Source organism: Athene noctua, chromosome 6 (assembly GCF_965140245.1).
Source record: "Athene noctua chromosome 6, bAthNoc1.hap1.1, whole genome shotgun sequence".
Lineage (NCBI taxonomy): Eukaryota > Metazoa > Chordata > Aves > Strigiformes > Strigidae > Athene > Athene noctua.
The window spans coordinates 29,884,396-29,907,885 of NC_134042.1; positions in this window are offsets into that span (position 1 = coordinate 29,884,396).

Sequence of the window (23,490 nt, forward strand, 5' to 3'; positions counted from 1 at the left end):
ATTTCATGTTGCAGACATCCATAATTTTGGTTTTGAGTGGATGTCTTGCCTATGTGCTTACGTAGGCTCTACTCACCAGATACATTTCATTCCCAGACATGCCAGCATGATATCTAAAGTCTGTCAACTCACATCCTTGGTAAGTAGAACAAGCTTCCCTCATTAATGTATCTTAGCCTTCATCAGTCATCGCTATCCTTTCACTTCTAGCAACTACAGAACGTAAACACCATCAGTCTTCCCCACTCTGTTCTTTCATTTTCAGATATTGTAATATCACTTGGGCTGTCATTATACTAGGATGCATACCTCTAGAAAGGCCACCCCATGTCTTGTCTTGGGCTCACCAAAGACAAGTTTGTTTAGGTAGCATAATACCAGGCATTTGCAAAAGATATCACCCAGACGGGATATCTTCCAGCAAATGTTTACTCAAAGAAATAACTTTAAAAGGTTATGCACATTAAACCAGTGACCTGTGTTACTAGCATAAACAAAAAAAGGAACTGAGTTTCTTTTTCAAACTATAAGAATTTTGAAGTCAGAATGTTGGTGATGGCAGTGTTCTGTTGTCATAGAAAGGATTGCAACCCTACAGATCTGGCTTTATTACTAAAACCTGCAAAAACACAATATAAGCAGGCATTTATGTATCCCCACACATGGATGAGTCAGCGTGCTCATATCATGTGAGCACAACACAGGAACAAGGGTCCCCAGAGCTGCTAAACTAGCTTACTGTCTGACCTCAGGCAAGCATATGTAATCGCTTGATTACAAACACTCTTAAACTTAGATTACTCTTCTGTAGATCCACCACTACAACATACATGATTCTGTCTAGGAAGGTCCCCTTTATTTTGGGGAGGTTTGTTAAAAAGCAGGCCTGGGGATTGTTGATGACGATGCCAGATGAATCATCAGCCATTGTTTCTGAGAACAGTTTGCAAACAGCTCTGAGGACAGTCCAGCTCAGGCTCTTCCTGTTCCCCGGAGGTACAGTCAGGCAAGAACCTACTCTGGGAACACAATGTGTTCTGGGTTCCTGTGAAACAACTGCCCCTGCCCACAGCATGCTTCATGGGTGAAGAGGTTGTTTGCAAGACAGCTGGAGACCAGACGGCTATGGAGCTTTGAAGTGCATCGGAGGCTGAGCAGGAAGCCCATGGAGCACTAGTGTGAGGTGGTACTTCCTATTACTATGAAACCTTCCTCGCCTATAAGGCAGACTGCGTGTATCAAGTTAAAAAGAACTACCTCAGATTGTGTGTTTGAGACCTTCAGTCAAGAGATGCTGATAATTACCTAATCTAACTGTAAAGAGAAAAATCTTTTGACTAACGTAAAAAGACAGATGTTGGCATTGCTGTCTTCAGAAGCAGTCTGTCCCTGCAGGGCACAAGCACTGCTTGTCAGCTTGACAGTCACAGTACAGCAGCCCTCACTCAACAGAGAAGGAAAGCATAATCTCTGCTGCCTCTTACTGATACTGCTTCTCTCCTTCTTGGCTGAAACAAGTCCCTGTATTTATTTCTCTCAGACATTAAAAATACCAGGGAAACCACTGTTTTAATCTTTGGTGAAAGATGGGTACCTGCAGCATAATCTCAGTGCTGAAGCCAACACTCTCTTGTTATTTCCCTGCAGACCTTCATGAAGCAAGGAAGAAAGGCCAGATCTTTCCAACCTCATGGCATTAAGAGAGCCTTTACTCTCTTGAAGGAAAACTGTATGAATTTGATACATGAAGAATTAGGCAGGGTTGAAGATACACGTGAAATAACTGAGATAGGGTTCAGCTAAAGCTCATTTCAGTTACCTGCTCTGCTATACCTTCCTATATAATCTGGGCACAGCCCTACAATGTACCTCAGTTCTCCATCGGCAAAAGAAAATAAAAGTCCTCCCGTAATCTAAGGAGCAGTCAGGTCCAGTAATGGGAAATTAAACATATCATCCATAATTTGTCAAGGTGGAATGAGCAAAGCCAACAACATTAAAGCATTCACTGTTACTAGACCTTGTATGTGGCTAAAGTCAACAGTATCGTTATAGATGTTCATATTCTGTAATGTTTATAGAAATCAGTGCCATCAAAACCGATCCCATGCATAGCTTCATGTTTCTTCCCAGTTTCAACCACAGTAGCATGAAGATTAGGACACAGGCAACTATTAAGTTTGTTTACTGCAAATCTCTTGATAACTGTGCCTAGACACAGGAAATTTGAGGTGGAGTTACTACTGCTCAGGCCACTTTCTCTGATCTCATTTTATAGTGGCTCCATACTAGCTTTCTGGGTGTCAGTTAGTGCATTTTTACAATCTTCACTTGGTTGTGTAGGTCTTTACGTGTTTGTGGCTGAACTACCTGTGTAAGCTGCCACAACACTCAGTCTCACTGTATCTAGATACCTAAATGCAAGACCCTAGACCCCAAAACAAGCAGACTGACTGATATTTTGGTTGCTCAGCCTTATTTTCTCAGTCTAAGCAAGACCATTTTGAATACAATTACTCTTTGCAACACAGCTGGAAAAGGGTACCTCACAGTGACAGGCAAGCAATGCTGCTGCTCCGGTCCTAGCCCCAGAAGGTTCATGGGAGAGATCATCCCAAAGGATTCAGCACAACCTGTGTGCCTGCCTTGCTGCTTCTCACTGCTTTCACTGCCAAAAACAAAGAATGAAGCTTTTTGTTTGAGAGCTAGTTAGCGTGTCCATGAGCTTACCCCTGGAGAATTGCGCAGCTGCACAGTGATATGGCTGGAGATGGGGAGGAGAAAGTTTAGCTTAGCTTTGCCTCCCTGGCCCTGGGCAAAATTTGTTTATTATAGCCAAACAAGAATTTGTACCTCCATCAAACTGCATTTTTTTCTCTTTGCCAAAAGAGAAAAATCTCCCCCTTCTCTCAGCAACAATTCCCTCACTTAAAATGCCGTGGAGCATTGACTGTTTATTTCCACTTTTTGATTAGGATCACCAGCATATTTTCTTAAAGATATAATATCTTAGAGGAAAACTTTTTTTTAGGCAATTCTCAGTGATATGTGGATGGATTACCCATGACATGGATTCACCAGGCCCTGTCTTCCTCCGTCACTCCTGGCCGCAGCATCACGTCTGAATGGAGCAATGTTCATCCCCCTGGCACCCAGCCCCATTCTGCCTGCTTAAAGCTGCCTCTGTTCTCTACAGAAATCCGCTTACCAGCCTTTCAAAGGTGAGCGCACTAAATACATACTTACTGCCTAATTTATTTACCTGTTGTATCAGCCTTGGTTTTGTTTTATTTGCGTTATTCTGCCACTACCATTATGCTGCATAATTGCAAGTTGATTATTCTGTGAAACTGGCAGCTGTGAAACGTGCTGATTTAATAGCCCAGAAGACCTGATTCCTCAAGTTTATCTGTAGGGGGTCTGAGTACAGGTAGTGAGAATGCAAACTGCCCATGTGGTAATTTGAAGGGGAGTCCCTTGAGGTGGAAAAGGGAGCCAGCCCCCCTAAGATAAACCCCACTGCAATAAGAGGTTGTTTCATCCAACAGATGCCAAACTGAGATAGTATTCAAATGAACTAAGGAAGAAAAAGGCCACATAATTGGGACACTTCTGGGTAGGGAAAGAACACAATATCCTAAGAGATGGCAAGTTGTGCCTAGATTCTGGGTATAACTGAGGCTGTTTTATAGGCAAGACACAGTAGTTCGGGAAGATGGAAGTGTATGAAGAGAACTGGGACTGCTGATGTCTCTACAAAACCTGTTCTGTAGAATTCAAAGCTGTCAGTCTGGCACCTTCTAAGAGCCTGTATTATTGTATGACAGCAAAGTGGAATAATTGGCTTGTGGGTGTGGGTGTGTAATAGTGACAAAATTGAGGCTAGAAGAATTCCCCACATCCCTCAGCTAATGATCCTCAAATTTCTATGCAAAACAAAAATAATCTCCTTGTTTCAATAAACTACAGTGAACAAACCTGATGCTAAAACACACATGGCTGAGTCAGACTTAATTTTGGAACAAAACAACACCCTACCACCCTAAAAGATAAGGTAGTTTCTCTTAAGAAAAACAAGAAAGCTGATTTATGAATAAGGACAATCAGAAGACCATCATAAGAAGTATCAGTCAACCCAAATACTCTGAATATTGCACAAGAGGAGGAAAAAAATACTTAAATGTATTGAACATGAGAAGAGACAACATCTGCTTATAGATTCTGTAAATTACCTCCCAAACTCCCAAAAGAAGCTGTGACTAGAATTTAAATTCTTCCACTCATGTGACTATCTAGGTGAAGGACATGTATATGAGAGTCTTATATAGCTGTCAATAAATTATGATGTTGATGTATTCCTACCCATCTAAAACACCTGAGAGTTGTGGGAGCAGTAAAATTTTAGTAATATCTCTGTAAGTAAGTTGGCTCAAAGTTCTAGAAAAGCGCTCTAGCCCCAGCTTTCCCAGCTGAGAAGGGGCCATTTCTTTCTCCCCAGCTTTTGGAAAGCTCCTAATTCAGCATGTTTCATTGGAATTAAACGAGGTGTGTGTCCTTGTCATTTTTGTCCCATGTTCGTATATGAATTTCAGTTGTTGATGATAGCTACACACAATCCAAATTTTCGGTCTCCCTCCTTCACATCCTGACACATTTTAAAGTTCCACTTTCTGTGGGTAATTTTCTGTTCAGGAGTGGAGGCAGAAATGTTGAAATACCATAATAAAGATTCTTGTGAATATATTTCTAGTTAACTCAGAAACAGAAATTGCCAGGAAACCTGTTTCCTTGAACTTGAATCCTATTCTCTGACCTTTTCTTCCCAAACCAAGACAATGGGATGGTTCAGATCTTACGTAGATCAAGAATTGAAGTTTCCAGTCTTCATCAAAAGATATCCAGTCACAGTACATCCTTATAGAAGGTCTAATTAAAAAATTGGTGTGCTTTGCCCAAAATACTCAATTCTCTTCCCATCTGGAGCACTAGAATACAAAAAATTTATGTGTCTTATGGTGACAGTAAGATAGGCAGCAGTTTGCTGAGTAGAGGGCTTTTTCTCAAGAGGATCCTTAATAGATGCTTGAGATTGGAAACTATATGCTCTAGGTTTTAATCAAAGTCTAGGAACTGGTGGGTGCTAAAGTGGAAGCCATTAGAAATCTATTATTTTATCATCATCCTGCTCACATTTGATATTAAAGCAGTACTGCACTCCCCATCATTTTTTCATCTTAATGTACCAGTAACAGTTAAAAAAAAGGGTGTTTTAAAAACATATAAATAAGCTTTCTCATTCTCAGATTGACCTGGTCTATACTATAAGTGTAAGCAATAAACTTTTGTATACTCCTTAATGCCACTGACAATCTGAAGTCAATATCAGCAACCCTGTCTCCTAGGCTTTTTAATCTATAAATCAGATCCTTTAATCCTGTTACACATTTATTATCTTACAAAATGCCATCCTAGTGCCCTTACACACTACTCTGTTCAGTTCAACTCTATCTTGCCAGGCAAGAATGTAGTGAAATGATGATCCCAGGTGACAGCTATGAGCAGTTTCACCAGGGCTTTGTTCTCAGTGGTAGCTCACTAAATACCATTCATACACAGTCTCAGATCAGACAGTTTTGGTTTTTTTTTCCATAGGATTCAAATTTCCAACCTAACCTTCCCATAGTTTTGTCAGATACTCTATTATCATCATTTACATGTCATTTATAAACATTAATTTGCAACCAAAATATTAATATTTTCATCTTTGAAAACAAGGAAAATACCTAGGTCTTCTTGGCAGAGGCAGTAAAGAGCTCATGCGCAGTTTAACTTTTCTAAATAGGGGCAGGGAACTTACATCAAAGACTGAAAGCCAAGGCTTCTTTTTTCATTTGAATATTTTCAATATTCATGACAAAACCTACAATAGAGTTTCATCCAAAGATCTGTAATAGTCCAAAACTCCTTGTAAACAACTTGGTTTTATACATTTGCTTTCAACCCATTTAAAGTCTGGCACTTCTTTAATTAACTCCTTCCGTTTCCCAAATTCTTCATTAAAAAGTCTTAAACATACATGGGATACATGCGCAATACTGCTCAGTCTGTCTTAGCCCCAGGACCTTAGCTTTTTCCTGAACTGCCGAGAACATCAGCTCATGCTCTTTTTTTCTTTTACTACATTTCTTTCAGTTTTGAATTTCAGAAAAATTGTCCACACAGAACATTGCTTGCTACATTAGAAAAAGTTAATTCTATCATCCTAAAACAGTCTAAATGATAATGCAAGAAGTGTCCACTGTGCTTCCTATAGTGGAATGTTAAATATGCATAAATTTCTGTGCTTTTTTCCCCCATGAGGGTATTTTCCAGACCTCTGGCGACACAGGAAATGGAGGAAAATATTTGAAGTTAGTCACCTTTCCAAGAAAATACCCCCTCTTTTCAATTATCTTTCATTTTTACATGGAAAACAGCACTTCTCACATTTCTGAGCTGGATTTCCACAGATAATAGGGATGGGAGATAGGATACTAAACTCAATAATGTGAGCAGTAGAAAGTAGTCAAGAACCGTGTCCTGTAAGAAATAAGAATACTTTCTGTCTTCTATTTTGCTGGTGCTAACCTCAGGCTTATTTTGACTGTAGCTTTATTGAAACTTCTGGTTTGATTCTAGTGATATTTAACTTTTCCATTCCACTTTGGGATGCTATTTTAGTTCATTTTAATTCCATTACCCTGTTTTGTTTAGAAATTATTAAGACATAGGAAGCCTTGTAAAAATGCATTCTTTCAGTCTTCAGCTTCTAGGTGGTCAGAATTGTATAACACTTGTACAATCCCAGGACTTGTTCCATCCGTCTCCTACCACAGTTCCCCACATTAGGGTTGTGATTCATGCTCATTTCTTTACAGTCTGTGCATTACAGTAGTAAATATGATGTTTAGGTTAAATAATAAACTATGCTAAGCCTTGTATTAGTATATATTATAGACAATCCCTGCCTTGAAGGGCTTCAATTTAAATAGAAAAGATTGAAGGAAAGAAGTGGAGAAAGGGGTGGAGTCCCAGAGAAATTCAGCAGTTTGCACAGTCACAAGCCAGGACTTGAATTCCAGGGTCCTGTAATTCTTATATTTCAAGAAATATTTCTGCCCTTTTATCAAGGCAAATAATCATTTCAGGCAGAAATAAACAGAAAATAGCAGATTTGATTCTCAGGTCTTTATTCACTTGATGCTGCCACAACAAATGTTGGTCAATGACAGAGGGTAAAGAAGATCTTGATGATTTAATGTTAGAGTGCCCCAGAAAAGCAAATCTATAAAATGGGACAATTCAAGGAACATAACTCTTAAAAAAAGAAAAATAAATATTACTGTTTAAGACAAAGTTTTAAACAATTTAACACAGGAATAGGGTTTAGGTTTTTTGCTTTTTATTCCTTTACCATGTCCTTTGCTCTGAGTATGTTTTGCTGTTTATAGTTGCCTAAATATATGTTGTGGGGTCTGTTATGACACCTTCCTAACCTGAAGAAGAAAAAAATTTCCAAACAGCTAGCCTTCTCTTGGGAAAGGTAAAGGCATTATGGGTGGTGAAAACTGCTTGTTCCAAGGTTCAGCATGACAGACCATTTCAATAGCTGCAGTGAACATTAGTCTTCGTTTTCTCCTAATAGTATTTGAACAGGCATTTGAAAGGAAATGTAACGATTCAAAAAGATAAATATAATTCCCTTTAAAGCAGAAGAATCCTGGAAGCGGTGGAAATATATTTTAGATAGAAGGGTAGATTAAGAGTCAAAAAGCCTGACCCCTCCCCAGTCAGCAAGCAACTCACTCTGTGCATTTATTTTAAAAACTCCAAGAGCAAAAGTATTCTTCAGGTCCTTCTGTTGCAACCAAACCAAAACTAAGAGCTAGACAAGTATTTTTGTAGCCTACTAAATACTGTATAATTTACCTGAGACATATCCACAATATCATCTGATCCCACTTCTATTAATTCAAAACATTTGTTTATAGTGAAATTGGTTTTTTACATCAAAATATTGAGACAGTATGCAGATAAGGTACATATACACTCACAAAAAACTATAGCTTTATTGATATATTTAGTGATATACTTTAATATTTTTTACTGTATTTATTCAAGGGGAAACTTGGCAGAGCATCTGTTTTAGGACCCTAGCAAGGTTCTAATTTCACAAGAAAGAAGTTGAAGTCGTACTTGTCCCAACAAAATCAGATCATTTTCCTAAAAAACCCTCAAAACGTCTTCCAAAATACTGAAGCATACACACATCTAACTTTAAACGAGAATTATTCAGTCCAGCATAGAATCTTCAAAAGCATGGATTTCAAATGCATCTGGTATCTTGTAGAGAAACTAATCTCTTATGACAGCATTAGATAAAGTGTCTCATCTTTGAAACATGTATGCACAGGCATAATGAAAGTGCCTTGTAGGAAGGACCTTCCACTTTTGACTTTCCACTGCCCTGTACCTCTTGTGATCACTGACACCAGTACAAGTTAGGCGTTTAGTTATCATTTCCCAAGGGTATATTCATTTACATCCATGTTGCGCATGAATGTTGCTGACTGTGACAAATCATTTTTATGTGTTTATGCTTCCAAATAGAAGCATCACGATCAAATTCAGCATGACAACTCATAAGTACACAGTTTCTTAAAGAAGTGTAACTACAATTGGTATCTGCATAGGTTCAGTCAGTGCTCATACAGTAACATCTTTGTTGTAATCGGCAGCAGTAATAATTTGCCATGTTTAAAAAAAAAATAGTCAAAGCATTTTCTAGTGTTCATTTTCCTTGAGAACTAAGGAGCTTAACACCAGCTAAGTCATAGCTAGTTTTACGGGAAACATAAAACATAATGAGTCGAATAATAATAATAGCACTTACGTAGGTCTGTGTACTTTCAAAGTGCTGTACAAATACTAAATAATTCATTTTAATTAAAAAGGCCTTCAAAACATTAAAAGACCCTCAAAATAATTGAGAAGTGTTGTTCATTACCTCAAGGAGAGAGAGATCTGGTCTCAAATAGCTTTAAGTTTGAAAATTATTAAGAAACTAACAATACAACCTAATCTTAGGGAAAAATAATGCTTAACCACATGGAATAAGGCTTTGGAAATCAGTGAAGCTGCTTGCACACATAAAAGCTGTAAGATCAAACCCTAAATTGTACATCACAGCTTTTTACTTGTTTTTCTCTTTTTCTTCCAGAGATTTCAGCTTTTCAGCATACCAGGCAAAAAGTCCCACAGACTTCACCAGGAGCAATTTTTATGTGCTTTCTAAGAAGGTGTTTGTCTTTCCTGAACTGTTCTCTTTCACATCAGCTGTGGTGCTCATATCTATGAAACAACGATGCTTTTTTTTTTTTTGTGCAAAACTACACCTTTCTGTTTCTAAGAACAGGATTTGTTCTCGGCACTCCTGACACCTGACATCAAGAGAAACGCTGCACTTCCTATCAGAGACCTCCCTCTTGTTCCTTGTGAGAAGGAAGTTACCAGTAAAAGGTCAGCACGCTGCACCAACTGACTTTCACAGCCTAATTTTACTTGGTTTTTTACACTTTGCTAGGAGTTGCTCCCCTAGAGTGACAGTTGCATTACCTGCCTTTCTCCCCACCATACTGGCCAAGATGTCAGGGCTGCATGCAGCAAACAAGCAAGCAAGCATACACTTCACTACTCACAACTAAAGGCCGTAGCACCTGATGTACAAATTTTCAGTTTCTTTCCCTATACAGCTTTCCATCCTCCCTCTTCTGACTCACTTTTCATAACAGATCTTCATGGAATTATGGTATATCTCTCAATCTTGTTTTCATTTTCAAGCATACTAAATTTTAATCCATACTTCATTAAACTCTCAGAGGCAATTTTTTTAATGCAAAACAAATTTTGTACCTAACTGATAGATGTAGTGCTACTATATGCCCAGACAGTTACTGCTATCTCTATGGAGAAGCAGGGAAGATCTCTCTGGCTATTGAATTCCATCAGTCTTCCCAACCATTTTCAGCAATCTGTTCCAAAGATATTTTAACTAAATTTATATAAAACATCTTTTCTGGTTTTCAGAGGTAATTTAGTTTCTTCATATTGTGCTCTGAGGTCACGGGTGGAACACAGATCCCTGGGAGCATACCATATCTACAGCAGGCATTCTGTAAGTGTGGAAGAGCAGGGAAGTCCTGATTTCCAGTCAGCAGATTTTATGAGAATGAACAAGGAATTGCTGGTTGCATCTAAGACCTTATAAACCTGTCTATTGAAAAGGTAAGGAAGTGTACCATTTCAACATACTATGTTCTCCTTTGGAGGAAGTGGTACAGGAGAAAACAGCAGAGTATAAATTAGAGATGGCAGCACATATAAACCTAGAGGAATAGTATACCAAAAATAATAATCAATTCTGGATTACTTTGGAAGCCAGATTACTTCTGGAAGCCAATATATGGTGCTTGTAAAGTTGGGCAAAATTGGGTGAAAGTATTTGATGGAATAGCTTGTCTACATACATTTAAGAGTAGCATTCATGAGAACGCAGCCTGAATAAGAAATTACTATTCAGGGTTTCAGTTCTGCCTATTCCAGCACATGCAAAATGCCAGGGCTCTGGGCTTGAGCATTAACTCAGTATTTGTAGAGGACTTAAGCTCTAGAATACAAATTTTAAACCAGCCAAATACTTTTACAATTGAATGGGAATGAGAAAGGGACAAAATGGGAGATGTTCTTATACTTTGTCCTCCTAATGGGAAACATGAATCCCCTTTTTCCAGTCTATGATCTGCAGTGGATTCACTGACTTCCAAGAAGCCTTTATGCTTCACCATCCCCATTTTGCAGTGTGAGCAATGACTGACTCACATCAGAGCTAAATTAAAAGTATTGCATTTTTTTTTTTATCATGAAGTGGAGAAAAAGACTCAAAACTGTTATGCAGATTTGATAAGAGATGACATGTATTAGGCAACTATGTTTAACATTTTTCACCAGATAATGTAAATTTTATCTGTACAAGCTTCCTCTTAAACAACCTCCAATTGAAGGTCAGGTACATTGCAAGTTTAGCATTTCTCCTGCAGTCATCTTGTGGTTAAAGACAGCTGGCATCTGGCTACGGATCCCCTCTGAGCCAGAGCAGGCCTTCGGGCAATTATTCCTTGTACAGAGGATCAGCTCACAACCATCAGATTCAAGTCCACTTCTGCTTTGTCTCTTGTGATTTTGCCCTTTGGACCTTAGTGATATTTAATACATTGACATTTCTAAGACTTGTGTATTATAGCATTTCAGACTGTAAATTCAGAAAGATCTGGTGGGGTCACAAGCAAATTAGAGCTGTCTCTTCAAGATGTATGAAGTTCAGCCATAGTTCACAGTGACTGTATTTTCCAAAGCATCCTGTGCAATGTGATAACATGAGCTTCTATCAGCCAGCAACAAGGAATAACAAGATGTCACTGTGGGTTTTATTTCTGAGAGGCAATGATAATTCAATAGAATTTGCGCAGATTACTGAGAACCAGTGTGCAGGAAAGTTGATTCCACTCATTTGTATTAATAGGTGTATTAGGGTATTGTATCTTATCACCTTAATTAGAGTGAATTGAGTTAAGGAGTTGAGTAGCAACTAATTAAAAATTAACGAGGGGCCATGCAGTAAAAGGTAACTCTTTATCGTGCAGCAGGTAAGCAGAAATACTCCTTTGCTGCTAAAATCAGATGCTTTTTGCTTTTTCCCCTGCAACAGCTGAGTGAAGTTGCACGGTATGCTGGGAAGGCGTTGCTGCCCAGCTTTCTCTAAAAGCTTTAGGCATATTTGAAGGTACGAACAGCAACAAAACATCCAATTTCAGGTCCTCCAGATGGGCAAAAAATGTAAGGAAATGGATAAGCATTCCAGGCACCTGGAAGAACACAGCTAGACTAGCAAACCTGACTTCACATATTCTGCTTTCCTATGGCCTACTTGCATTACCCAGATAAATCCCTCAAATGATCTAGAATATAGGAGGGCCATCTTAAACTGTTCTGGGTAACCACAGTACAAAACAAGTCACCTACCCTTGATGATTTTTTTTTTAATACATCTAAACTGCAGTTTTGACTCACTGTCATATACAAGTACATCCATATAGCACAAATAATATACTGCTTTAGTAACATGTGTCCCTTTGTGTTGCAATATCTGAATCACAGAAATTTGCCTGCACAGGCAGAGACCTGTGCAATCCACCTCTATGCCAAAATAGGCTTGCTCTCTACAATTATTCTGAAAAGATTGTCTCAACTGGTAGAATTTTCAAGGCATGTCACTTCTGCCACTTCTCTCAGGCAGAGGATTTGACAAACCAACAATTTCTAGAGTTCAAAAGGCTTTTAACCTCTATATTTTCTTCTCAGAAGGTCACTCCATTGACCTTAGTTTTGCTGAGGAATGCAAAATATGGCAGCTAATTTTCCCCACTGTTTATACAGTTCAGTTACCTGTAAAGAGCTACACAGAATCACAGAGTGGTGGAGGTTACAAGGGACCCTCAGAGATCGTTTCGTCCAATCTCCTTACTGTAAGCAGGGTCAGCTAGAGCAGGTTGCTCCGGACCTTATTCAGTCACGTTTTGATTATCTCCACGACGCAGACTCCGCAACCTGTCCTGGCAACCTGTTCCAGTATTTGATCACCTTCACAGTAAGGTTTTTCCCTCTGCTAAAGGGGACTTTCCTGTGTTTCAGTTTGCATCCACTGCCCCTTGTCTTGTCACTGGACAACACTGGCTTTGTCATCTTTACTCACCCCACATCAGGTATTTAACACGTGGCTATAGGTGACAATATGATGCACACTCTCTCCTCCTCGAGCCTTCTGTTCTCCAAACTGAAGAGTTCCAGCTCTTTCAGACTCTGCTTGGATGAGAGATCCTCCAGTCCCTTAATGAGCTTCATGGTCCCTGCTGGGCTTGCTCTAGCATGTCTATGCCCCTGTTGTAGAGGGAGCTCAGTGCTGGACACAGCACTCCAGATAGGGCCTCACCAGTGCTGAGTAGAGGCGAAGATCCCCTCCCTTGGCCTGTGGCAATGCTCTCCCTTATGTAGAGCAGGAGGCTGTTAGCCTTCTGTGCTGCAAGACTACATTATTGTTTCATGTTCAACTTGGAGTCCATCAGGACCCCCAGGTCCCTTTCTGTCAAACTGCTTCCCAGACAGTCAGCGCCAGCATGTACTGGTGCATGGAGCCGTTCATCTCCATGTGCAGGACCTGACATTGTTGAACTTCATGAGATTCCTGCAGGCCGATTTCTCCAGCCTGTTTATGTCCCTCTGAATGGTAATAGAACCATCTGGTGTATCATTCCCTCTGAATCTTCCTTTGAGCAAAGAGTATGCACTGGACCATACAAGTCTGTAATCCAAATTCAGTTGAATTACACCTGAGGTCAGTCTTGGCTTGGCCCAATCTGTGTTGCTCCACTGGCACAAAAAGGTAATTGTAAGGTTTTTGACAACTGTGCTAGTGCTTGCAAACCCTGTGATGAGGAGAGAGGCAGGCCCTGCTGGTGTAGATGCATCTTACGCTTATAGTGGGATAAGTAACTTTTAATTCAGAATAACAAAACTCTCCTGAAATTCCACAGAAAGGGTAAAAAAAAAAAACAAACATACTGTTTTTTCAGAAATTCGGCAAAATCAGGAAACTAGGAAAATAATGTGCACAGATCATGGGCTCACTTTGTGGCTGTGGGTAAGCCTTTCATCTTCACGTCTCCCATTTGACGCAGATTTGAAAGGTGATGAGAAACAGTAATCTTTATGGAAAAGACTGCAGAGTTGATTCTCATTTAGATTTAAAATCTCATTCCCTGAGTATCTCACCCATCCTGATTCATATCCTCCACTTCTACAAGTGGTCAAGCAATTTTCTCAATAGTAAATGCCTTCTTTTTTTGGCATCAACATTTTCTTCAACACGGGTGATCCATTTTCAGCTCAATTAAGTAGCAAGTTAGTTATACATGTAGTAGTCTTCTGTACCCCCTGTGTCCTGGAGGAATGTAATGTCTTGACATATTGGCAGCAAGTACTAGTGGTAGATTTATGACCAAATACATCAGACATGACAAATTACTGAGAGAGGCTCCGTTAGAGCTACTATGGACTAGTCTTGGGCTAAACGGCAATAGTAAAGCAGAACAGCATGATTCATACAAGACAGAGGGGCTTCCCTGACAAAAAAATAGAATAAAACCAGCCATAAAACTGAAACTCTGGGTGATCATGGTAAAGAGAATGACTCAGCTTTTTCACCTCTTCAAAATACAAAAGATTAATTATTTCTGAAGTACTTCAAATCAAAGAGTCATAATTTTGTCATGAATCACTAGTGCTATTTCCTGTGCAATATTGACATTTTCTTGGAAGACACTCATCCAGATAACATGTAGATTCAACTTTGCTTAGGTTTTGACATCAAACAACATATTATCTAGGACAGCATAATGAAAAAATACATTGCAGTGATATAATGAAATGCTCAGACCCAATACATACCAGTTCCTGGTCAGGATTAATTTTGTGGAGAACTAGGAAAAATGTTTCTATGGTATGGAAAGAACAAGTAACAAAAGGCTACAAAGAACCTTATACTCTGAGGACCTCATTTACAATGCATGTTATACAAACATACTCCTTGTTTACAGAGATTATAACCACAGTATGTGACAGAGTGCTTGAGAAGCTTTCTGTATTCCAGGATAATCCTATAACCAAGACAGATATCCAAAAGCCCGCTCTCAGTCTGTTTGACATGAGACTACAAATTCCTTATGCATCTATGGTAAGCAACATCAGAATCATGGTAGGAGAGACTCTGGGGTTTCCTTTTGGACCAAAGCTACCAAAAGAGATAAGGTTGGAAAACTGGAGGCTGTCTGGGGAAGTAGATATGCCCTTAAGGCTACTCTAAATATGATTTACATCCACAGTTCTCTGGGAGTACTAGGTAAGGAGCCTACAGCCAGCCTCAGTGGCATTCTTGCAGGAACATAATACTGAAGAGCAGTTATTTCAGTCTCATTCTACCATAGAAACTTCTCAGTATAGTATTGGTATCCCTTTTGCTCCAGCAGGTTGCAACTAAAACATCCTGTTGCAAGATCATACAAGGTCCTCATGTGTACCACATACTCTCCAATGTTTGGCCCATTGTCATTATTTAGCCAATAATAACAGCAGCCAACAGCCACAGCTTCATTTCTTAACAGACTAGGATAGCAGCTTCCAAGCTTTTATCCTGGAAATGCCTTTTTGGGCTCATGATATGCTTGTAGTTCTGAATTTCACTTTTACAGCTGAATTTGTAGTTGGCTCCCAACTTCTTACATCATTGTCATAATCCTAGGGTTTGGAACTGGCAAGTTCAGGAGTTCGTCTCCAAATGTTCAAGGTCATAAACTAAGAGAGATCTGATAAACACTAGGCAGAAGTCTGAAACCACACTGGAAATATGAAGACAATAAAGATCTTGGAGTATGTTGATGAAAAGGTAAAGTCATAACAGCTCAGAAAGATTCCAGATCTTCAGCTGGCTAATATGTGTCCTCTTGTAAGCACCTTGCAATCTTGGGATGGGGCAATTAGTAAAAGCCTTGCTATATATTTGCTTTGTTTGTGGAGACCTCCATGATGTTCAGAGCTCAAAATTCTGCCATGGCTCTTAAAAGAAAAAAAATCTGGTGATGTAGGAAAACAATGCTTCAAAACCAACCAGGTGTCTTCTTGGCACAGAAGACGTTTCATGATAAAAATCAAGCTGGAATATTTGGGTGGGTTGGGTTTTTTCCATTTTGTTTTGTTTTTAATAAGTCGGTGTGACTGCAAGCCAAGATTAAACAGTGAGAAAGAGCCAAAGTATTCTACCCAGCTTCAAGGTGCCTGCAGGCTGTGCCAGGTACAATACCTTTCAACACCATTCTATGTCCAATTGTGAGGAATAAAAAAACTAAAAAGCCTTTTTGGCAAAAATGACTGAGACATTAAGGATAAAATAAATGGGTTTTAGAGAAGAAAAAAAAAAGAAAAGCCATGATGAAACAGCCTGCAGGTGACACCATCTGCTCTAAAAGAACAGGGCCACTGAACTCTGTGAAAAACATTTGGTGTCTTCTCTTGTATTGTGCAGAAGCACTGGCTTTTCTTTGAATACTCAGGTTTCTACAAAGGGCAGACAAGGCAGACATTGATCATAGAGTCTAAAGGATTTCCTTCTGTCACTTAAATATGGAAAACTATATAATGATCATGTTTACAGAAGGTCTTTCAGTTTATCTGGGAATTAGGAACAGCAGACTTTTAAGGGTGAAGGAACCCTGTATAGACTAAGTATATGGTTTCTACTGACTCAAGATAACCTACATTGATGCTTCATTTGCTCAACATGTCAGAGAACATATTGGGGAAACATGAATATTCATTTCCCCAAGTCATGAACGGGTGGTGATGGATGCAGTGTGATCTAGTTATTGCAAGGAATTGGGAGTCAAGATATAAAGCCTAATCCTAGCCTTGACAGGCTTTAGTTTGTGTCTTACTGGTTTGAGTGGCATCTCTATCCATTTATCTAAATTTTCCTATGTGTAAAAATGGAATATTTGTTTTAATGAACTACTAGATTTTTTTTAAATCACTGCTAAGACTTTTCCCCATAACTCACCCCCTATTCTTCCCTCACCTCTGGAGCTGCAGGAAGGAATTCCCACTGATTTTAATCACTTGCATGTAGATTTTTCTGCCTTTGTTTCACAGTGGAGATCTTACAACCTAATTTCTCTTCAGTGCTGAACCCAGTGTTTGTGCAGCACCTAACACAAAACGAACCCTCATCTAATACAACTGTCACTACCACCGCCACAACAACCCCATGTGACTTAGCAATCACTTGTATAGTTTGGATTTTCATAATTTTCACCGAATTCCTTTCTTCAGAGTCAATAGAAAAAGTGCTTAAGCAATTTTTGACTGACAGTCAGGATAATTACATTGTGAGATTAAAGGCATATTGAATTCTATTAATTGTCAGTGTATATATACTATGTTCTGCTGCCTGTGTGGTTCTCATCTATGTACCCTGCCTACTGCTAAAATCTTTTTGATGTGAACAACAATGATCATTTTAATGGATATTATTGATTTGTTTCAGCATAATTGAATTTAATTACATCACTTGCATAAGCATTGATTAATGACAGAAAGGTTAAAAGAATTTTTGCAGTGGAAGAAAGAAGAACAGAAAAAAGGGGGGGGAAACAAAACACCCCAACATATGTGGGAAACCAGCTCCAGGGCACTGTCCCTTTCTTTGAAGCACTTTTGTCATATTTCCTGAGATTGCACAAAGAGATAGCACCCCTCAGCTTGCCAAGTCCTAAATTATTACACTTTATCATTATTTATTTTCCTTCTATGTGCTCAAATCATGACACAGGCATGAGTGAAAGAGACTCAGTGTTTGTATATGTACACATACAGATTATTAATAGGATTATTCTTAGTTGCATCATAGTAGTACTGGAGCTACAGATAAAGTCTCTCCACTCACAGTCACCAGGCCAACAGTCCTAAACCTATAACCCACTGAAACCAGGAAATGTAAAGTATTGGCTGAAGAAGGCATGTGCCAAGACCAGAAACTAAACCCAGATTTCTGGAGGTCCACTCAAGTGTTCTGAAGGTGTCACTACTAAAGAGAAAGAAAGTTAAAAAGCAGAGATGGGTTAAGGTATGATGTTATGTGAACTCAGAGGGCTGAAGTCCACAGGGCTCTATACTTGAAGAAATTTAAGAGAACAAGGATTCAGCTTTTAGAATTAATAAGTTTTTCCTAAGAGCTGGTTCATCATTCATAGTGCTGGTTCATCATTCATAGTGCTAAGGAGGATGATTTCTTGCAATGAATAGGAGCAGATGCAATGTGGCAGATCCACAGCTGTCATCTCTCATAGTTTCATATGACTTTTGGAGTCATGGTTTAACCCCTGCCAGCAACTAAGCACCACATCACCACTTACTCTCCCCTGATGGGATGGAGGAGAGAATCAGATGAATAAAATTGAGAAAACACATGGCCTCAGATAAAGACAGTTTAACAGGTAAAGCAAAAGCTGTGCACACAAGCAAAGCAAAACAAGGAATTCATTCACCACTTCCCATCAGCAGGCAGGTGCTCAGCCATCTCCAGGAAAGCAGGGCTCCATCATGCATAACAGTTACTTGGGAAGACAAATGCCATCACTCCAAACATTCTCCCTCTTCCTCCTCCTCCTCCTCCCAGCTTTATATGCTGAGCATGACATCACATGGTCTGGGATATCCCTTTGGGCAGTTGGGGTCAGTTGTCCCAGCTGTGTCCCCTCGCAACTTCTTGTGCACCCCCAGCCTCCTTGCTGGTGGGGTGGTAGGAGAAGCAGAAAAGGCCTTGGAGCTGTGTAAGCACTGCTCAGGTAGTAAAACAACTCTGTGTTATCAATAGTTTCCAGCACAAATCCGAAACATAGCCCCATACTAGCTACTATGAAGAAAATTAACTCTATCCCAGCCAAAACCGACACACAGGCCAACATACATCAGCTGGGGATCTGTCCTGCACTGTGCTCATACATTGAGAGCTGATTTGCACATCTAGGCTAGAGAACAAATTTAATTCTGTATTAGGAAAAGTCCAATTTCCTCCCTTTCCAACACAGTGGAGGATCATGCAAGAGCTGAACTTGAATCCAACACCCGTGGATTTAATTTTGATCCTGACAACAGAGACACTATGTTATGTTGGAAAGTCGCACAAATTCAGTCCTTTAAATGAGGATGATAATACTACTCTGTGTCACTGAGGTACTGGAAATCTATGCATTTTTGAAACACACAATTGCTGAGAAAAGGACAATGCTAGAACTTGGAGAAGCTTTCCAGTGACAGTATTTTTACAAATTTAAAGTTCTGCACACAGAAAATAAAACAAATAAACTCGGGAACATGTTGAAAGACAGCCGGTGAACGCCTTCCTTTTCCTCCTCACACTCCCCAAGATCTTTGTAACATACTATGCAAACACACACTTCAGTTGTCAGTCCTTCATATATTGGAAGTCTCCTGTGGCATTTAAAGATGGAACAATACTGTGTGGTTGGGTAAAATTTCAAGGCTCATAAGAACACATTCAAAACTCATTTCTGTACCATTATGTAAAAGAATGGACCTCTGAGAAAAATTGTAATATCTGATCCCCTATACCCAATATAATTTAAAAATATTATTACACTTACCTGACTCTCAGAGTATTAGGCATATCTGGTATTGGAGATCACTGTCTATTGAGGAAGTCCACTCCTGAAGTTTCTGAAATAGAGATACACACCCTATTTGCTGAACATCCATGCTTTTCTGTTTATATAAGAACTTTACAGTGGTCTCATCTCAGGGGAAGGAAAAAAAAACAAACAAAAAAAAAGGTTTGCAAGGCAGTTCTGCTTTTCATTTAATTAGATATAAATTTCAATAAAACTTGTTTTTGAAAAAAAAGGCTTAAATAGCAAACTTGATGGAAGAAAGAAATGAAAGTATGTCTCTCCATATTCCCTCCTTCTGAACAGCATAGGTCAAATAGAGTTTATCTGCTGCCTAAGGGCAGGTCACCTCCATTAAAGGTGATTGTGGTCTCTACTTTCACTGACCTGACCAGTTTTTATACTAGAATTTGAAACACCTGGCTAGTTTTCATACCAGGCTCCTCCATGAATTCTCCCTACCAAGCATTTTCAGTAAATTCCTTTTCACACCTTCTTCCTTTTCACCAAGCAGCCAGACCAAAATAGAAAATTGTTACATTTACTGACATGGAATCAAAACATGGTGTAAAACTCATCCAAAATTTGAGAAAACTGCATTGTTCTTCATTAGCAGTTAGAAACTAATTCCACAAACAATGTCCAATTAATTAATTTCTGTACAACTGCTGTGAAACAGTACTGTCTTGTTATAGGTGAAGACTGGCACAGAGAAATTGAAGCTCAAAGCCTTGATGGAAGGGCAGGAATCTATTAAGGCACTCCTAATTCCCCCTCACTTCTACCTCCTACCCTTAAATTAGTGACCAAAACAGGAGATGTTCTGTTTTTCTCACCCACATCAATTATTTGTTTTTGTCTTTGCTATTAATAAGTACTCATAATTTTCAGAGGCAAGAGACCAAAGCTGCGTGAATTCATGCTCCTGCTTTTTTTTTCTTTTAATTTGCATTGTATTATCTAAAGAATCCACATACAAAGGAAAGCACAAGTCTGCCCAGAGACCTAACCACACAACAGTCAATGCATTCGCCAACATACAGTTTTATGGTGTTCATCTTTTACTGTACCATTGACTAAAGCCTTGTACACAGCAAAAGCAAAATACAGAAGAGTCAGTATTGTGGTCTTTTGGCTCATTCACAAAGCACATCCCACATTTTAGTGTTGAAGCAGCTGAAAAAAAACGGTGAAAGAAATGCAGACAGGTCAGGCAGAGGTGACACATGACAATAAGGTGCAAAGGGTAGATAATTTGCAGTGCTAGTATTTGAGCTCTGTGGCCATCTTCCTAAATAGCAGCTACAGCTGTCCTTCTCTGTAGGAGAGTTAAACCAAGAAATGCCCTGAGGGCAAAGACAAGAATCACGATTCTTAAGAAGCTATGAGAAAAGAAGAAAACAAGTGGTGACATGGTCCAAAAGCAACAAGGAGATAAAGACATAAATAGTAGTATTCTGACCTTTATGCAAGGATGGTTTTGTGAGTACAGTGGCAGAAGGAAGAAAGATAGCTGGTTAACGTGATTGACAAGTTTCAATGGCATAGCCAAATCTCTAAAAGCATCTGAGATCAAAACAAATAAGGACGTGCTGGACTCTGGGTGCTCAGAAATTGCTTTCATCATAAAGCCATCAGTGTTTTGCCAAAGAAGACATTAGTTTTAACAATTGCCATCTTAGCTAAGGTAAAATGACCTCAGTGGTGTTATGACAACTATACACCAAGCAGAGAAGAATAATTTGCAGTGAAATTCAGGCAGGATAAACTGGCAGCCCTCAAGGGGCTGATTATAATCCACAGCGTGTAGCCTCACAGCATAAGCAGTACAGGACAGAGCCCTTCAGTCTGTTCTTGCTGTCGTGCACTCTCAAAACTCCTGGGGTTCCCTGGCAACACTGTCTACATTTGTTCTTGATATAGGTAGCCCTTATACACGTAGTTCCATGGAATATTCCCAGCAGTAATCACTACTTTCCCAAGAAGGGTTTGTGGAATCACATGTGAGCTTGACTTTAGCTGAATTATTCATGCATTAAAATTTAAACACATGCAGAACCGTGTTTGCAAGAATTAAGTCCGACTGAGTATCTGCATAGAGAATAAGGCTCTTTTTGCAGCCCTCCTATTTCTGTATTAGAAGAAACATACTTCATGGCAAGTACCAGTGTCCCCTTTCTATTTGGTCAAAATCAAAGCTCTTCTATACACTTTATTATGAAAGGAAGCATAGCTATTTTGTGGAAGGAAACCATTATTTCACATCATACCCACAGGAAACTGGAAGACATTTGAGATTTTTTTTTTTCCTCAAAGAAGTGATTTTCACAGAAGGTACCAGTGTCTTATCTCAAAAAAATGTCTAGATCTTCTTGTCACAACTTTCCACCCCACAACTGCTTTTTAAATACATGCATTTTCAGGCCTGTGTTTACCAGATAATAAACGAGTGTTGAAATATTTGCTCTAAAATTAAAATTTCCAAATGATAATGGAAATTGACTTCTTATAACGCTTACAAGAAAATAAGTATGCTAAAATAGTGAATGCAAGAGACAAAACAAATCTGTGCATTTTGAGATATCTTAGTATACCTGCAAAAACTACACATACATGGAAAAAACCAAACATTCAGAGGGTCACAACTGATCTCACCCGAGTGCCCATCCTCTCTGTAATTTATAAGGAATTCCATTAGCTAGCAATCCAGAGACTGTTTCCATACTTCTCTATTGGTCTGCTTCCTTTAGGGTATAAAGGTGTTTTGCTAATTATTAGGCCTAGCATAAAGGACACAGCCAGCATAAAGATGAACCAATAACCAAATTGTATTTGATACAAAAGGGTCAGTACATGGGTGAGCACTGGGGGTACAAACAAGTCAGTCAGATTATACATAATCAACATCAATCCCCCTGACCCCAACAATGACACCACACAACCAACAATGGGTGGAATAAATGGTGAAATGCAGTCTCCCATAGAAGGGACAGGAGACAACCAAGTCAACAAGCCAAATACATAAGACCAAGGAAGCCACATACTGAATCTCCACACAGCCCACACTTACAAAAGCCAGACCTGACTGGAGCCCAGTCCCAGGGAGGCAGGAGGTCCTTCCCCAACAGGGAACTCCGCTCAGGGCATCCACCTCACAGACAGACACTGCCCCTGCCTGCAGGTGGTCCCAGCTTTTATCCCTCAGTGGGACACCTGACCCTTGGTTACTCAATGTGGGACACCCGGGGCTCATTTACCCAATGGCTCTCCCTGCCAGGCCGGACCCACCCTGGAGGGAAGCCTAAAGGTAAACTCACCCCCCCTTTGTGAAGGGCTGTGGGAATCACCCACATGTCAACCTTAATTTGGGGCTTGGGGTTGAAACCCCTGCATTTCAAAAGGAAGAGCAACCTTAAAGCTAGAAACCAAAACAAGAACATAAGAAATATTTCTGCTTGACTGCATCAGTCCTTTGAGGCTGTCACCACAGGTGGATGTGGTAAAGGTGGCAAGGAGCAATGAAAAGATATCCCTTGCTTGACAAGCTATAATATCACTAAATGCAAGGACAACACAAAATACACTCAGGAGACCTATTTCTAGCCTGAAAAGCGAACAAATCCCAGTTCCAGAGCATGTGGCCTTATGCCTTACACGTTCCTTTATCACAGGAAAGACAGAGTAATGTATGCAATGCGCCAATAATGCTGTTCCCCATTTTGCTATTACTACCCCCACTCCTTACCATATCCCTATTTTCCATATACAGATGGACTTCCAGAAGGCACTCTGGTCCTGCCTAGAGCATGATCTGCTTCAGCTGTAGCCTTCACTCCCCTGAAGAGCCGCTGTTCACCATACTTCATCTAATGAGAGGTAATTTCATGGACACACCAGGGAGTTTTCTCTCACTAGCTGATTTATTCACAGGCCTATTTAGAACGCTAAAAAATAGCTGACAAAGTTCAACTATTTCCTATTCTTGCACTTGCTTAGTCGTTTTCCTTTGTGCCAAAATCAACGTTATGGATAGACATAAATTTTTCTTACAGTTCTGTTGGCTCTCACCAAGTCTATCTGTAGTCACTTCAGACTCTCTGCAGAG